Genomic DNA, 16,725 nt, shown 5'->3' with positions numbered 1-16,725 from the left:
TGGTGGTACATGTAGTCCCAGCTACTCAGGAGGCTGAGGCAGGAGGATCACCTGATCCCAGGAGGTAGAGGGTGCAGTGTGCTAGGATTGCACCACTGCACTCCAGCCTGGGTGACAGAGTGAGACTTTGTCTCTAAAAAACGTTTTCTTTACACTGCTGTAAGGAAATAGAGTCTCTTCTGTTGAACTGTGGCTATGGCAGATATAAACTGTCAAAGGATATAATCAGGTTAGATTTGTAAAATGGTGTTGGACAGTGGTTTGATGAGAGAGGAATGAAGACCAGTTAAGAACACTGTGACGATAGATTTGGAAAAGAGGCCAGGTGCCGTGGCTCACGCCTGTAATCCCCACACTTTGGAAAGCTGAGGCGGGCGGATCACTTGAGGTCAGGAGTTTGAGAGCAGCCTAGCCAACATGGCGAAAACCCATCTCTATTAAAAAGAAAACAATTAGCTGGGTGTGGTGGCCAGAGTCTGTAATGCCAGCTGCAGAGGAGGCTGAGGCAGGAAAATCACTTGAACCTAGGAGGTGGAGGTTGCAGCGAGCTGAGATCGTGCCACTGCACTCTAGCCTGGGTGACAGAGTGAGACGCCATCTCAAAAAAAAAAAAAATTCAGAAAAGAAATGACAAGAGCCTCAATGAGGTTAATGGCAGCAGAGAGAGATGGGAGGGAGATTTCTATAGCTGCCAATTGAGATCACCATTCAGTGGCTAAGAGGGTGACATTGGTGGCAGTGGCCATCAAACACTGTGGCTGCTGAAGGGCTGTGAGTCATCAGGAGTGATGCTGGGAGCTCAGTATCACAGCGATTTCTCTAGATGTGCAAGCAAGTGTGTTGGGGTTAAAAGCCGTTGAGATTATTCTCTTCTATGGCAGAATATTTACTTACTGCTTTTTCCTTTTTTTTTTTTTTTTGAGATAGGTCTTGTTCTGTCATCCAGGTTGGAGTGCAATGGGGCAGTCACGGCTCACTGCAACCTCTAACTCCTGTGCTCAAGTGATCCTCCTGCCTCAGCCTCCCCAATAGCTGGGACTGCAGAAATGAGCCATCATGCCTGGCTAATTAAAAAATATATATATATATATATATATTTATATATATAGGTAGAGATGGGATCTATATATATATATAGGTAGAGATGGGATCTCACTATGTTGCCCAGGCTGCTCTTGAACTCCTGGATTCAAGTAACCTTCCTCCCTCCCAGGGATTACAAGTGTGAGCCACTGCACCCAGCCCATTGACTGCTTCTTGAATATCCCTGTGTTTCCCCACATTTTCCCAGCCCCCTGCAGTTGGATGGGGCCATTTGACTATTTCTGGGCATGGCTTATAGGCAAAAGTGATTTATGTTGGTTCTGGGTTGAAGCATTGAAGAGCTGGCTCTTCCCTTGCCAGCGTGACCTGGAAGCTGTCTTCTGGATGTGTAGCAGTAAGATCCAGGTCCCTGGACCCATGAGTCAACATTGAAAGCATTTGAAAGCAAACTGCCCTGGGGACTTGCCAGATCTACAGCGAACTTTGCATAAATGAGAAATGAATTTTACTGTTAAGTCACTGAGGTTTTCATCCCTCTTTTTTTCTTTCCTTTTTTTGTTTAGAGACAGGCTTTCTCTCTGTCACCCAGTCTGGTGTGCAATAGTATGATGATAGCTCGTTGCAGCCTCAAACTCTTGGGCTCAAGCAATCCTCCCATCCCAGCCTCCCAAGTAGATGGGACTATAGGCATGCGCCACTATACCTAGCTAATTTTTAAATGCCATGTAGAGATGGGGTTTTGCTATGTTGCCCAAGCTGATCTTGAACTTCTGGGCTCAAGCGATCTTGCCTCAGCCTCTCAAAGCACTGGGATTGCAGGCATGGGCCACCATGCTCCATCTTTTGGGATCTTTTCCAACATAGCCTAAGCTGTCCTATCCTGACAAAAATCCTTCTCTAAGGCTGGTGAGGCCTGTGGAGCTGGTATGAGGCCAATCTCTCTGACTGTAGGTTATTTTAGCTTCTTTACCACAAGCTGATCCATCAGAAAAGTGTCTGGAAGGAGCCACATGGCAAAGCTATGTTTATCTGCTTCAGAACACTTTGGTTCCCCTTGGCTGAAGAATATGACAGTTTTCTCAAGCAGGCAGCCCCTTGGGAGAAAAAAAATGATTATATGGTGAAATGCCAGAGTCAGTCACAATGCCAGAGAGATTGACAGCGATTCTTAGTACTCCTGGAGTATGTGTCATCTCAAGAAAGCATAAATGTATTACAAGCCTCCTGGGGCAGGATGAAAGCTTCTCTGGTCATCAATAGTATATGCCTCTTGTCAAGCCCTGAGGCAGAGCAGCGGGCCTGGGTGGAAAGGGGATTCATCATGTGTTCTGGAAGATGAATGGTGAAAGAATCTGGGGGTCTGGAGAGGAGAGGACTCGGCGAGGCGGCGGGTGAAGGGTGGGTTACATGACTGGGTCTTTAAAGATTCAAGGGTTGTGATGGGAAAGAGTGAGCAGATTTGTTCCTGGTGGCCCTGCAGGGCAGAATCAGACCAGTGGAGGGCTCTTACATGGAGACAGATTCCAGCTCAAGAGAAGGGAGAATGTACTACTGATGGAGATGATAGAAGGTGGGTTGTTAGGGCTGAATCAGTGGGTGGTGAGTTCTCTGTCATTGGAGGTGCTTAACTGCCTGTTATCCCAGCACTTTGGGAGGTGGAAGGGGGAGGATCACTTGAAATCACGAGTTTGACGCCAGCTGGGGCAACATAGGGAGACCCCATCTCTACATTAAAAAAAAAAAAAAACTAGGAGGGCATGGTGGCATGTGCCTGTAGTCCCAGCTTCTCAGGAGGCTGAGGCAGGAGGATCACTTGAGCTCAAGAGCTAAAGACTGCAGTGAACTATGATGGTACCACTGCACTCCAGCCTGGGTGAAAAAATGAGACCCTGTCTCTTAAAAAAATAAGAAATAAAAATAAAGAGCTTAATTATAGCTGGAAAATCACTTGGCAGAAGGATTGCTGCAGGAAAAGGGAGAAATAAATGCTACACAGTCCTGGGTTTAAATACTTGATCTTGCACTTCTGCTTCTTCCACCCTAAGGCCATGTGATTTTGGGCCAGTCAAGTGACCTTTCAGAACTGGTTTCCTTAATTGTGAATAATAAAAGTCCTACTGCCCAGGAGTATGACAGATATATCAACAAGTTCCACAGTAGAACTTCACATTTCCAGGACACTGATTCTGTGCTGGGCACCATGCTTTGTAAATATCATCTTATCTGACACTTATAATAGTCCCATGAGATAGGTACTATTATTACTCCCATTTAACGCATGAGAAAACAGAGGGTTGGAGGGATTTGTCCAAGGTCACACAGCCAGAAAGTGGTGGAATTGGGATTCCAATCCAAGTCTTCCTGGCTCTGGAGTCTAAATGCTTAATTATTCAATTTGTTACAGCTCTTCAAGATCAACATAGAAAGTGCATGTATTAGTTTGTTTTCACACTGGTATAAAGAATTACTTGAGACTGGGTAATTCATGAAAAAAAGAGGTTTAACTGACTTACAGTTCCACAGGCTTTAAGGGAGACATGGCTCGGGGGAGGCCTCAGGAAACTTACAATCATGGCAGAAGGTAAAGGGGAAACAGGCACATCTTCACATGGTGACAGGAGAGCAAGAAAGAGAGAGAGAGAGAGAGAGAGAGAGAGAGAGAGAGAGAGAGCGCAAAGGGGGAAGTGCCACACACTTCTAAACAACAACAGATTGTGCGAGAACTCACTATCATGAGAAGAGCAAAGACGAAATCTGCTCCCATGGTCCAATCACCTCCCACCAGGCCCCTCCTCCAACCCTGAAGAGTGTAATTCAACATGAGATTTGGGTGGGGATGCAGAGCCAAACCATATCCATGCATGTGTGGTTCCTTTGGGTACTGTAAAGAACCAAGGTTTTATTTAAAGAGGCACATCATTGTATGGGCAATTGGTCTTGATGAAATTAAGCTTTCTTTTAACACTATGATTGTAAGCACACTTTAATTGTGATCCAGTCCATTAATATAGTTCGAATTATGTGTCTCTTCTAAATCTCATGTGGAAATGTAATCTGCAATGTTAAAAGTAAAGCCTGATGGGAGGTGTTTGGGTTATGGGGGTGGATTCCTCATAGGTTGGTGCTGTCCTCACCATGGTGAGTTCTCATGAGATCTGGTCATGGAAAAGTATGTGGCATCTCCCCCTCTCTCTTGCTCCTGCTATGTGACATGGCTACTCTCCTTTGCTTTCCACCATGAGTAAAAGCTCCCTGAGGCCTCCCCAGAAGTCATGCAGATGCCAGCACCATGCTTCCTATATAGCCTGTAGATCCATGAGCCAATTAAAGGTCTTGATAAATTACCTGGCCTCATGCATTTCTTTTTAGCAACGCAAGAAGAACCTAATGCATCTATCTAATCCATCAAATCCCATGGAAACTGTGCAGGGAAGTGCCTCACAAACACTTTGATCTACAAAGCAGTACCTATCAGAATTTATTTCAGTAACAAAGCACTGAAGAAGCGTCAACTCTGTTATGTCCTGTAGCGTGCAAGTAGGACTTGAGAGAGTAGAAGCAAAGGCAACCTGCAGTGCAGGTGGAAGCAGCGCTCACAGGCGGCATGGGATAGAGCTGTGTCCACCCAAAGAGTGACTAAGTCTTAAAGTAGACACCTAGGTGTATATATGAAGTAGACAAGGCTGAGGTGGGTGGATCATGAGATTAGGAGTTAGAGACATCCTGGCCAACGTGGAGAAACCCCGTCTCTACTAAAAATACAAAAATTAACTGGGTGTGATGGCACGTGCCTGTAGTCCCAGCTACTTGGGAGGCTGAGGCAGGAGAGCCGCTTGAACCCGGGAGCCAGTGAGCCAAGATTGTGCCATTGCACTCCAGCCTGGAGACAGAGCAAGACTCAAAAAAAAAAAAAGTAGACAAGACTTGTGTAAACCAAGGTAGCTATGAGCCTTTCACTTGCCTAGTAGTGAGACCCATATAGGGAGAGAGAGAGGGAGAGGAAAAGGAAGACCAGTAGAGAAAACTGCTTTATAAGAATAATTATTTTAGGCCAGGTGCTGTGGCTCATGCCTGTAATCCCAATCCTTTGGGAGGCCAAGGCGGGAGGATTGCTTGAACCCAGGAGTTTGAGGGCACCGTGAGTGAGCTGGGATTACACGGCTACTGCTCTCCAACTGGGCTACAGAGCAAGACTCTGCCTCAAAAAAGAGAGAATGAATATTTTAGATTTTTAGAGCCCTAGTCTAGAGAAATTAGACTTTATAAATACACACACAAATAACAAATGCATGATTTTTTTTTTGGTGGGGGTATTAATTTGCATTTCCTTCTATAATAAGGTTTTAGACCATCATAGAATTCCCTGAGGCTGCCCAGCCTCCCTCTCTTCTTTCCTTCCTTCTTAGTCTTATGAAAATGCTCAAAGATACACAAAGGCAAAGAGAAAAGTATAATGAACCCAGATAGAAAGTTCCTTTCAATATCTTTTCTTTGGCATATTTGAAATAATTGCCTATGAAGTTTAGGAAGTTTTCATTTTGTGTAAAGTGAAGAATAAATATATTTTATAAAATTATTCTCAGGAGATATGTACCCATGATAAAACTATAAAGATCTTCTCCTAACCTAATATAAATCAGTAAATCTAGGATAGCAATATTAGAAAGTTTCCTGCTTTACATCTGCATTTTAAAAATCTGCCCTTTGTGAGAATTTGAATCTAAGGAGAAACACTAAAAATGCTTGTTTAGGCTAATATTTTTGGCCAGTTTATTATGATGCAAGACATAAGATGCAACTGATAATTATTTCAGTGAAGTAATCACAGAGATGGGTTTTTGTCCCCCCACTAAGTTGACTGATGCTTTCACAGAATCAACCTATCAACCTTTTTTTTTTTTTTTTTTTTTTTTAAATTGAGACAGGGTCTTGCTCTGTTGCCCAGGCTGGAATGCAGTGGTCCAACTCTGAGACCAAGTGATTCTCCCACTTCAGCCTCCTGAGTAGTTGGGACTATAGGTGCATGACACCATGCCTAGGTTTTTTGTTTGTTTGTTTGTTTTTGTTTTGCAGAGACAGGGTCTTGCTATGTTGCTTAGGCTGGGACAGGGTCTTGCTATGTTGCTCTAACTCTTGGCCTCAAGGAATCCTCCTGCCTTGGCCTCCCAAAGTGCTGGGATTACAGGTATGAGCCACCATGCTTGGCCAGAATCAAACCTTTAAAGCATGATTTAGACACAATTTTAGTCCAGTGCTATCTGCACCAGGAAGAGGAAAAAAGGCATGTTTGGAGCTGGAGGAAGAATGCTATGACTGGGGTTAGTGGTTATCCATGAGATTCAGGCAGAGTGACCAGGATAACCTGGCCTTTGAGCCTCCACCTCTGATGGACTCCAAAGACAAAAATAAATTTCTGGAGCTTGGCAGATGGTGGTGAAGAGGTGAGCATGACTCAGAGTTGAAGCATTCAGTGTTAGAGTGCTGCTTCTGAAGGGCCACTGGAAGCTGGTGGGAGGTGGAAGCTGAGGGGATCAAATTGTTCTATTATGAAGACACATGCACATGTATGTTCACTGTAGCACTATTCACAATAGCAAAGACATGGTTCAACCTAAATACCCATCAGTGATAGACTGGATAAAGAAAAAGTGGTACATATATACCATGGAATACTATGCAGCCATAAAAAAGAACGAGCTCATGTCTTTTGCAGGAGGGATATGGATGGAGCTGGAAGCCATTATCCTCAGCAAACTGACACAGGAACAGAAAACCAAATACTGCATATTCTCTTTTATAAGTGGGAGCTAAATGATGAGAACACATGGACAAAAAGGGGAACAACATACACTGGGGCCTTTCAGAAGGTGGAGGGTGGGAAGAAGAAGAGAATCACGAAAAATAACTAATGAGTACTAGGCTTAATACCTGGGTAATGAAATGATCTGTACAACGAACCCCCAGGACACAAGTTTCCCTGTCACAAACCCATACTTCTACCCCTGAATTTAAAGGTTAAAAGTCCCCTCCATACACACACACACACACACACACACACAGCCTCGCCACAAAGTATTATCAAGAAGGAGAAGGTGGTAAATTGCAGTGGCTCATGCCTGTAATCCCTGCACTTTGGGAGGCCAAGGCAGGTAGATTGCTTGAGGTCAGGAGTTCAAGACCAGCCTGGGCAATGTGGCGCAACCCTGTCTCTACAAAAAATACAAAAATTTGTCAGGTGTGTTGGACAAAGTTTCAGGATGAAGCTAGGGAACCAGGTGAAGGTGTCGAAAATCTGTTCTTGGTGTAGCTGTTCCCATCGTAGGCTAGGGCCACTGCAAATGTGGAGACCCTGAAACAGTGGTAGATTTCACCTGTATGGAACCGTTTGGGGTTATTGTATTGTATAGAGCATGATGCTTACATTGTGAACCATTAAAGCCCCTGGAAAGCTTTTAAAGATCCGCATGCCCAGGCCACGTCAAAACAAATCAGAATCTCTGCAGGAGGCACCTGAGCATCAGCGCTTTTTAAAGTTCCCCAGGTGATTTCAATGTGCAGCCACGTGAGACAGCGTGGTATAGCATAAGAGGCCAGGCCTGAAGGCACCTGTTCCGTCCTGTCTTGCATAACTTTACGAGTTATGCAATCTTGGACACATTGCTTAACTTCTCTGAGCTTCAGTTGTTTAGCTAGAATTTGAAGGGGTTGGACAGGCCGGGCGCAGTGGCTAAAGCCTGTAATCCCAGCACTTTGGGAGGCCGAGGTGAGTGGATCACTTGAGCCCAGGAGTTCAAGACCAGCATGGCCAACATGGTGAAAACCTGTCTGCACTAAAAATATAAAAATTAGCTGGATGTGGTGGTGCACATCTGTATAATTTCAGCTACTTGGGAGGCTGAGGCAATGGCTTGAACCCCGGAGGCAGAGGTTGCAGTGAGCTGAGATCACGTCATTGCATTCCAGCCTTGGCAGCAGAGAGAGATTCTGTCTCAAAAAAATAAATAAATTGAACAAATAAAAATAAGTAAATAAATAATAAAGGAGGTAGACTGAATGATCTTGTTGGTGGTTTAAAAAAAAATGGCCACAGAATTCTTTAAGAAGTAGGGTCTAGACTCTGGAACTGCTTGGTCGATAGAAAACAACAGACATGTTGCTGTGCTAGCTTCCAGTGTCTGTTGTAAGAAACAGACAGCATCTGCTTCCTGCGTTGTGGGACACTTGCTTCTGGAACCCAGCCACCTGGCCGAGCAGTCCAGGTCACATGGAGAGACAGTGCGTAGAGAGTGACGTGTGAGTATAATACCTTTAGATGGTATCGGTCCCAGCTGTTGAGTCATTCTCAGCCTTCGAGCCTTTGTAACTGATGTCTTAGATAGACGTGGTAGGGCAGAGACAAGCTGTCCCCATGGTGTCCTGCCCAAATTCCTCACCCACTGTGTCCAGAAGCAGAATTAACTTGATGTTTTTCTTTGTGAAGTTTTTGGATGGGTTATGCAGCAATGACAGATACAGCTATCTTTTGGCTTGAGTATTACAGAGTTACAGCATAGGGGAGTATTTAAGAGGGTAAACTCTGGAGGCAGGTGGTCGAGTTTTAAATCCTGGCATCACTTTTTTCTAGCTGTGTGACTTTAGATAATTACTTATGCTTTATTTCTTTCTTTGGAGAGACATGGTCTTCTCTGTCACCCAGGCTGGAGTGCGGTGGTGCCATCACAGCTCACTGCAACCTCCAACTCCTGGGCTCAAGGGATCTTCCCACCTCAGACTCCCAAGTAGCTGGGACTACAGGTACACATCACCATACCTGGCTAGTTTTTAAATTTTTCTTTTTGTAGAGATGGGGAGGAGCGAGGGTGGGGGGTCTCCCTGTGTTGCCCAGGCTGGCCTCAAACTCCTGGCCTCAAACAATCCTCCTGCCTCAGCTTCCCAAAGTGGTGGAATTACAGGAGTGAGCCACAGAACCTAGCCCTACTTACCCATTCTAGGTTTCCCTTCCTCCATCTGAAATGGGATAATAATATTTAAATCATAGGGTTGTTGTGAGGATTAAATAACAATATTAAAGTATTAATATTAATGCTTAATATGGACTTAACAGAGTGAGTCTGCAGTGATTCTGAGAAGGATGGTGATAAAGAAGGTGGCTTAGCCTTGTGTTCTCTGTAGCTTGCAAGATGCTTGGGGGTGGCCCGGGGTGGTCGAGTCTGCTGCATAAACTGAGCGTGATACGAATTTGCCTGGCACGCATTCCATTTTGCTAAATACATCCAGAGATATACATTGTCCTTAATGATTGAGCAGGTGTTCAAAGGCACCTTGGGAGTGTGTAGCATGTCTCTGGACCTGTCACTGTCACATTGCTCAGAAATGGGATTCTGCAGAGTGGAAACATGTGGCTTGTTGGCAAGGCAACTGGTTCAGAGCAGGGACATTTCCAGGCTGAGAGCGCCTTGTCCATTGGGTTACAGACCTCGTAAAAATCTGTTTGTGTGGTTTTTTTCTTTTCTTTCCTTTTTTTCTGAGATGGAGTCTCGTCTTTCGCTCAGGCTGGAGTGCCGTGGTATGATCTTGGCTCGCTGCAACCTCGCCTCCTGGGTTCCAGCGATTCTTCTGACTTAGCCTCCCAGTTAACTGGTGTTTGTGTTCTTTTTTGGATGCTCTGAGACATCAGGCCACCTCTTGTGCTGAGGGGAGGACGGCTCCAGCTGCGCTCCTATCCTGTACTCCCTGGCTGCTAAAATCAAGCGTCGGACTCAGAAAGTGTGGGAAATGCTGGACCTGGTGGAGAAGGGAGGTCCCGCGGCTCCCAGCACTTCTGACTTTGGCCTTTTTGGCCTCCACATAGATGGAGACCCGGGAGAGAGTTTGTCTGTACTTCTGCTTCTGAGGTCATCAATTTCCATTTAAAAACCAGAACGGGGCAGGGCTCTGTGGTTCATGCCTGCAATCTCAGCACATTGGGAGGACGAGGAAGGCAGATTAACTGAGGTCAGGAGTTCAAGACCAGCCTGGCCAACATGGTGAAACCCCATCTCCACTAAAAATAGAAAAATTAGCCAGGCACGGTAGTGGACGCCTGTGATCCAAGCTCCTTGGGAGGCTGAGGCAGGAGAATCGCTTGAACCCGGGAGGTGGAGGTTGCAGTGAACCGAGGTTGCACCACTGCACTCTAGCCGAGCGACACGGTGAGACTGTCCCAAAAGAAAAACAACAAAAAAATTCCCCCAAAATAAAAAACAATCTTTGTCTTTCTGAGCTCAAGTCGGGAGAGACATAGACAAAAAATAAAACGTCTATGCTCAGAAATTGGATTCTGCAAAGTGGAAACATGTGGCTTGTGATAAGTGCTGTGTAGAAAATAAAGCAGGGAGGAAAGATGGAACCTTACAGAGTAGGGGACAGTTGGGGTTTTAAATTCCATGGCAGGGAAGACCCTGCTGGGCGGGTGACACTTGAATCAAGACTTGAAAGAGGTCAAGAAGTGAATCATGAAGTTGCCTGGAAGAAAAACCTTCCAGGCAAAAGCTAGCAGCCTGCGTAGACGCTGGGGGAGTGCGCCTGGTATGTTTGAGAAAACAACAGAGGCAGGTGGAGCTGGCCTGGCACGGGTGGGGAGGAGGCGGATAGGAATGAGGGAATCATGGCTTCAGAACCAGATGTCTGTCACCTTGTGGGTCATTCCGTGAACTGTGGCTTTTACTCTGAATAAAATGGGAAGCCCCCGGAAGGTTCAGAGCGGCAGAGGGATAGGATCCCATTGAATTTTTAAAAATTGAATTAAAAAAATTAAAAACAGCTTCACTGAGATAAAAGTAACATAGGGTAAAGGGCACCCATTTATTTCTTTTTTAAGATATAGATCTTTTTTAAGCTGTAGATTTAATGGATATGACTTGATGTGCTTGGAGAAAAATTTACGCCTGTGAAGCCATGACGCAGTGACCATGACTTGGACCGGGGTGGTTGTAGTGGAGGTGATGAGAACACGAGAGATTTGGGGGTATCTTGAAGCTACGACCAGTGGAATTTTCTTATGGGTTTGGATGTGGGACGTAAAACAAAGGGAGTAAGCAAAGAGATTCCAGCAGAAGGCCTGCAAGAAGGATTTTACCCTTACAGGAGACTGGCAGGCGCCTGGCCGGACAGGTGAGGGCAAAGACATGGAGCCCCGTGTTTGAACTATTAGGTTTGAGGTACCTGTTGCCATCCCAAATGGAATAGGCATTTAGACCTCTGAATCTAAGCTCAGTGTTTTTCAGCCCCTGGTCACGCTAGGCTCTATGTTATCTCCTGATATTTCTCTTCTGGATTTATATCCTCCACTGAACTTGTCACTTCCTTTATTGGAGCCATATACTTACTAACTACACACATTCTGAGTCATGCAGGCAGTTGTTCAGGACTCAAGCTCAACTTGGATCAGCTACGTTTCTGTCTCTCGGTGACACATAACTCGATTTGTCCTTCACAAGCCTGTGACAATGCAGGAGCTGTGAGTGAAGTCACTTTCCATGCATGGCTTTGGAGTGGGTAGAGATTTTCAAACTTGGCCGACTTTTGGGAAGAAAAAGCCTAAAGCTGCCTCTAGGTCGGCCTGTCATTATCCTGAAGCCTGTCCCTCTGGTGATTTTCATTTTTCTTCATTTGCAGATTTAAACGAATCCGGGGATAAGTTGTCTGCTGTTCGACACTTCCTGGCTATTGACCACATCGCAAAAGGGAGGAGTAACCACCTGCTCCGTGGTCCTGCAGGTCAAAGCAGCTTCTTGGAAGGTTACTGTTTTTTGTTATTTAAAAAAATTTATTATTTATTTTTTAAAAGTTTTTATCTCTATAGGTTTTTGGGGAACAGGTGGTGTTTGGTTACATAAGTTGTTAGTGGTGATTTGTGAGATTTTGGAGTAGCCATCACTGAGCAGTGTACACTGCACCCAGTTTGTAGTCTTTCATCCCTCATCCCCCTCCCACCCTTTCCCCCTGAGTCCCTGGAGTCCATTGTGTCATTCTTATGCCTTTGCATCCTCGTAGCTTAGCTCCCACTTATGTGTGAGAACATATGATGTCTGGTTTTCCATTTCTAAGTTACTTCACTTAGAATAATAGTCTCCAGTCCCATCCAGGTTGCTGTGAGTGCCATTCATTCATTCCTGTTTATGGCGGAGTAGTATTCCATTGTATATATGTACTACAGTGTCTTCATTCACCCGTTGATTGATGAGCCTTTGGGCTGGTTCCACATTTTTGTAATTGCAAATTATGCTGCTATAAACATGCGTGTGCAAGTATCTTTTTCATGTAATGACATCTTTTCCTCTGGGTAGATGCCCAGTAGTGGGATTGCTGGATCAAATGGTAGTTCTACTTTTAGTTCTTTCAGGATTCTCCATACTATTTCTGGAAGGTTCTGTTCATCTAGATCAAACTTGGGTCCATTTCCCAACTATGCAGAGATTCGTTTTGTGTTTTGAGTATTGGGTTTAAGAAAAAGACTTCATTTTTTTTCATTTTTTTTTTTTTTTTTGAGACAGGGTCTTGTTTTCTTGTCTGGGTTGAACTGCAGTGGCACAATCATAGCTCAGTGCGACCTAGAACTCCTGGGCTTAAGCAGCCCTTCCATTTCAGCCTCCCCAGTAGTTGGGACTACAGGCATGTACCACCATCCTGGCCAAGGCAAAGACTTCATCTTTAAGGAAGATCGAATAACCAGCACTGGTATATTATTGAGGCCAATAAATGCCTCTTTGGTCCTCTGGGCAAGTGAAGCAGGGCCATCAGCTGGCTAGTCCCACACACCACATGGTGCCCCAGCGGGGATGTATGCTGGGTTTATTATTTCAAATATCTTAGATGCAGAGATCCCAGATGTAGTATGAGGCTTCCCAGAAGGTGCCAATTCATTAGAATAGCTTTTGGTATCCTTTAATTTTGTTTCCCAGAAGATCTCTTTTTGTACTAGAACCAAAATACTTCCAAAAAGAAAAGTGATTTATACACCTCCCTTGTTCATGCCATGGAGATTTTCATTATTCTTTCTCCTTCTAGTCCTTTGTCCACTTCGCATCATGTTTACATTGTTATAAACCCTTGTGTATAGGCATTTGAAGTGATTCAATTTTATAGTATCATTATTCTTTTTTTTTTTTCTTTGAGACACGATGTTGCTCTGTCGCCCTGGCTGGAGTGCAGTGGTGTGATCTCTGCTTACTGCAGCCCCGATCTCCTGGGCTCGATCATCCCTCCCACCAGCTGAGACAACAGGCATGTGCCACCACACCCAGCTGATTTTCGTATTTTTGTAGAGGTAGGGTTTCGCCATGTTGCCCAGGCTGGTCTCAAGTGATCCATCCACCTGTCTCCATCTCCCAAAGTGCTGGGATTATAGGTGTGAGGCACTGTGTCCAGCCTGAAGAGTTTTACTTAATACTCATAATCACTCTTTAGGTACTGTTATTAGCCGCATTTTATAGATGAGGAAATGAGGCATGTGTGTATATACACACACACACACACACACACACACACACAAATACATAGAAATATACATATATATATATTTATTTTTCTTGTTAGAAATGACATTGGAAAGAACACCTCATACAGCTTTATTTTTTTAATCTTTAAAAATGCCTTAGGATAAAGGGATATTATGGAATTTTAAGATGTCCAATAGTGTATGAGTCAACTCGCTTTACCACAGTGTTGTAATACTAGGTAACTCTTAACATTCTCTTAATGTAGGGGGCCGGGCACCGTGGTTCATGCCTGTAATCCTACCACTTTGGGAGCCTGAGGCGAGTAGATCACTTGAGGCCAGGAGTTTGAGACAAGACTGGCCAGCATGTCTCTACTAAAAGTACAAAAAATTGTCGGGTGTGGTGCATACACCTGTAATCCCAGCTACCTGGGAGGCTGAGACATGAAAATTGCTGGAGCCTCGGAGGTGGAAGTTGAAGTGAGCTGAGATTGCACCACTGCACTCCAGCCTGGACGAGAGAGTGAGACGCTGTCTCAAAAAAAACAAAAAACAAAAAGCAATTATCTTAATGTAGTGGGTGTAAAATGCTCCCACGGTGTTCGTGCGGGCATGTCTTTGATCACAGCAAAGTCAAACATTTTTTCACATGCTTGTTTACTAATAGTATCTATTTTTACGTGAATTGCCTTCTCAAGTTCTTTGCCAGTTTACGCAATAGAGACTTAATTTTTTTTTTTTTTTTGTATCAACATGTGTAAGTTCTTTTTTTTTTTTTTTTTTTTTTTTTTTTTCAGATGGAGTTTTACTCTTGTTGCCCAGGCTGTTGTACAGTGGCACCATCTCAGTTCACTGCAACCTCCACCTCCCTGGTTCAAGCAATTCTCTTGCCTCAGCCTCCTGAGTAGCTGGGATTACAGGTGCCTGCCACCACACCCAGCTAATTATATATTTTTAGTAGAGACAGGGTTTCACCATGTTGGCCAGGCTGGTCTCAAACTCCTGACCTCAGGTGATCTACCTGCCTGGGCCTCGCAAAATGCTGGGATTGCAGGCGTGAGCCACTGCACCCAGCCCAACATGTGTAAGTTCTTTGCATAACACAGAACTTTTTGTTATATTTGCTGTGAACATTTTCTCCAGATAGTTTTCCTTTGATTTTAGCTTTGGAAGTTTTATCAAGTGGTTGTTTACTTTGATAACGTACAAACCATTCATCGTTTATGATTCCTTTCAATGTAAAGTTAACACCTTTTGTGCTATCGCATTAGCAGCACATATACTGAAGTTGGAACGAGGCAGTGGAGATTAGCACAGCCCTTGCATCAGGATGACACAGATTTATAAAGTGGTTCATATTTTTTGTAGTATAAAAATTATGGCCAGGCACAGTGGCTCACGCCTATAATCCCAGCACTCTGAGAGGCCGAGGTAGATGGATCACCTGAGGTCAGAAGTTTGAGACCAGCCTGGCCAACATGGTAAAACCCTGTCTCTACTAAAAATATAAAAATTAGCTGGGCGTGGTGGCAGGCACCTGTAGTCCCAGCTACTCTGAAGGCAAGAGAATCGCTTGAACCTTGGAGGCAGAGGTTGCAGTCAGCCAAGATTACACCATTGCACTCCAGCCTGGGCAACAAGAGTGAAATTCTATCAAAAAAAAAAAAAAAGAATTATATCTCAGTGAAGCTGTGTTACAACACCCTCCTCCCCACAAGAAACTTATCATCTCTCTGAAGATTTGAAGCAGTACGGTAAAACAAATTCCTTTTTAGAGGTGAGAATTTTCTTTAAGCTTTTCTTATCCATCTTCATGTTATCTGTGCCTATAATTTTCTTTTTGAGTGTTTTATCTTGATCAGGCTTTGAGAAGAAGTTCATGCTTGCCTAATAGACATAAAGGTACTTGTCTCGTTGTCCGCTTTTTTTCTTTTTTTAGATAGGGTCTCACTGTATCACCCAGGCTGAAGTGCAGTAGTGCAAACACAGCTCGCTGCAGCCTCAACCTTTCAGGCTCCAGTGATCCTCCTATCTCAGCCTCCCAAGTAACTGAGATTACAGGCACACACCCCCTATGTCTGGTTAATATTTGTATTTTTAGTAGAGATGGGTGTTTTGCCACATTGCCCATGATGGTCTCAAGTGCCCGAGCCCAAGCAGTCCGCCTACCTGGGCCTCCCAAAGTGCTTGGATTATAGGTGTGAGCCACTGCACCAAGCTCACTCTGTATGTTTTATACAACATGAAAATTATCTGTTTCTTAAACATATAAAAATTTTGCTGGTGGAAACAATGGAACCAACTGGAGCTTTGGGATTGTTATTGGATGATTTTCTCAATTTTTTTCTCAGTTGTTATTTTGTTTGGATTTATACTTAGATTATTTTTGGTAATTAAATTTTTCTAGAAATTGTTTATTTCATCAAGGATTTCAGTTTATTAGTCTACAAGAATGCATAACATTCTCTTTGGATTTGGGGGAAAAACTATTTTCTGTAAATTGTCCTATCTCCTTTCTCATTTCTAATTAAAAATATTCCCTTAATTAAATTTGTCAGAGGTTTGTTTACTTTAGTCATCTTATCAAAAAACCAGCTTTTGAACTCATTTATCATTTTACTCCTTTATGTTGTACAATATATTTATTTCAGCTTTTATCTTTATTTACCACCTCTTTTAAAATTGTTCTTCTGCTTAGCTTTAAATGACAGACTTTGTTAATATCAGCTTGGATAATCCCAGCCTGAATATGATTCTGATGCCTGACTCCAGTGGTGGGGGGAGAAGCTGATGGATTATCATTGTATGTTTATCAATCAGGCACCAGTGAGGACAACAGGGCCCACACTAGCTAATTCAATAGAAGAAATTCAGATACCAGGAACTATTTGTCAGATATTGGAAGAGCTGAAAGGCAAGTGGGCTAGTGAGTCATTGCAGAGATGAGCAACAGTAGCAAGCTGTGACTCCCCACCCACACACAGCTGGAGGGACCAAAGACAGGGAATGTCACCAGGCGCCAGGAGCTGGGACACATGCTGAAATCCAGCACAGATCTCATGAGCCACCCAGAAGGCAGAGATGGGGCCAGGGGTGGGGAAGAAAAGGAGTGAGGGAGGAATAACTTTTCCTACTCCTCTCCCTGCAGTCTCCTGCCAGTGCCACTCTTTGGTGGAAATTCACCAGAAGCCAGTTGGTCAAGG

The 16,725-nt window shown here is 44.1% G+C and overlaps 1 non-coding gene across 1 annotated transcript; it reads left to right on the top strand.

Annotated features, from left to right (window-relative positions):
- The first annotated feature begins 14,778 nt into the window (after positions 1 to 14,778).
- LOC120360422 (U6 spliceosomal RNA) lies at positions 14,779 to 14,885 on the top strand. Its single transcript, XR_005576921.1, has one exon. It is a non-coding gene; the product is annotated as a U6 spliceosomal RNA (small nuclear RNA).
- The last annotated feature ends 1,840 nt before the right edge of the window (positions 14,886 to 16,725 follow it).

The sequence above is a fragment of the Saimiri boliviensis genome, chromosome 20, assembly GCF_048565385.1.
Source record: "Saimiri boliviensis isolate mSaiBol1 chromosome 20, mSaiBol1.pri, whole genome shotgun sequence".
Lineage (NCBI taxonomy): Eukaryota > Metazoa > Chordata > Mammalia > Primates > Cebidae > Saimiri > Saimiri boliviensis.
This window is presented reverse-complemented; position numbering and strand designations above follow the sequence as displayed.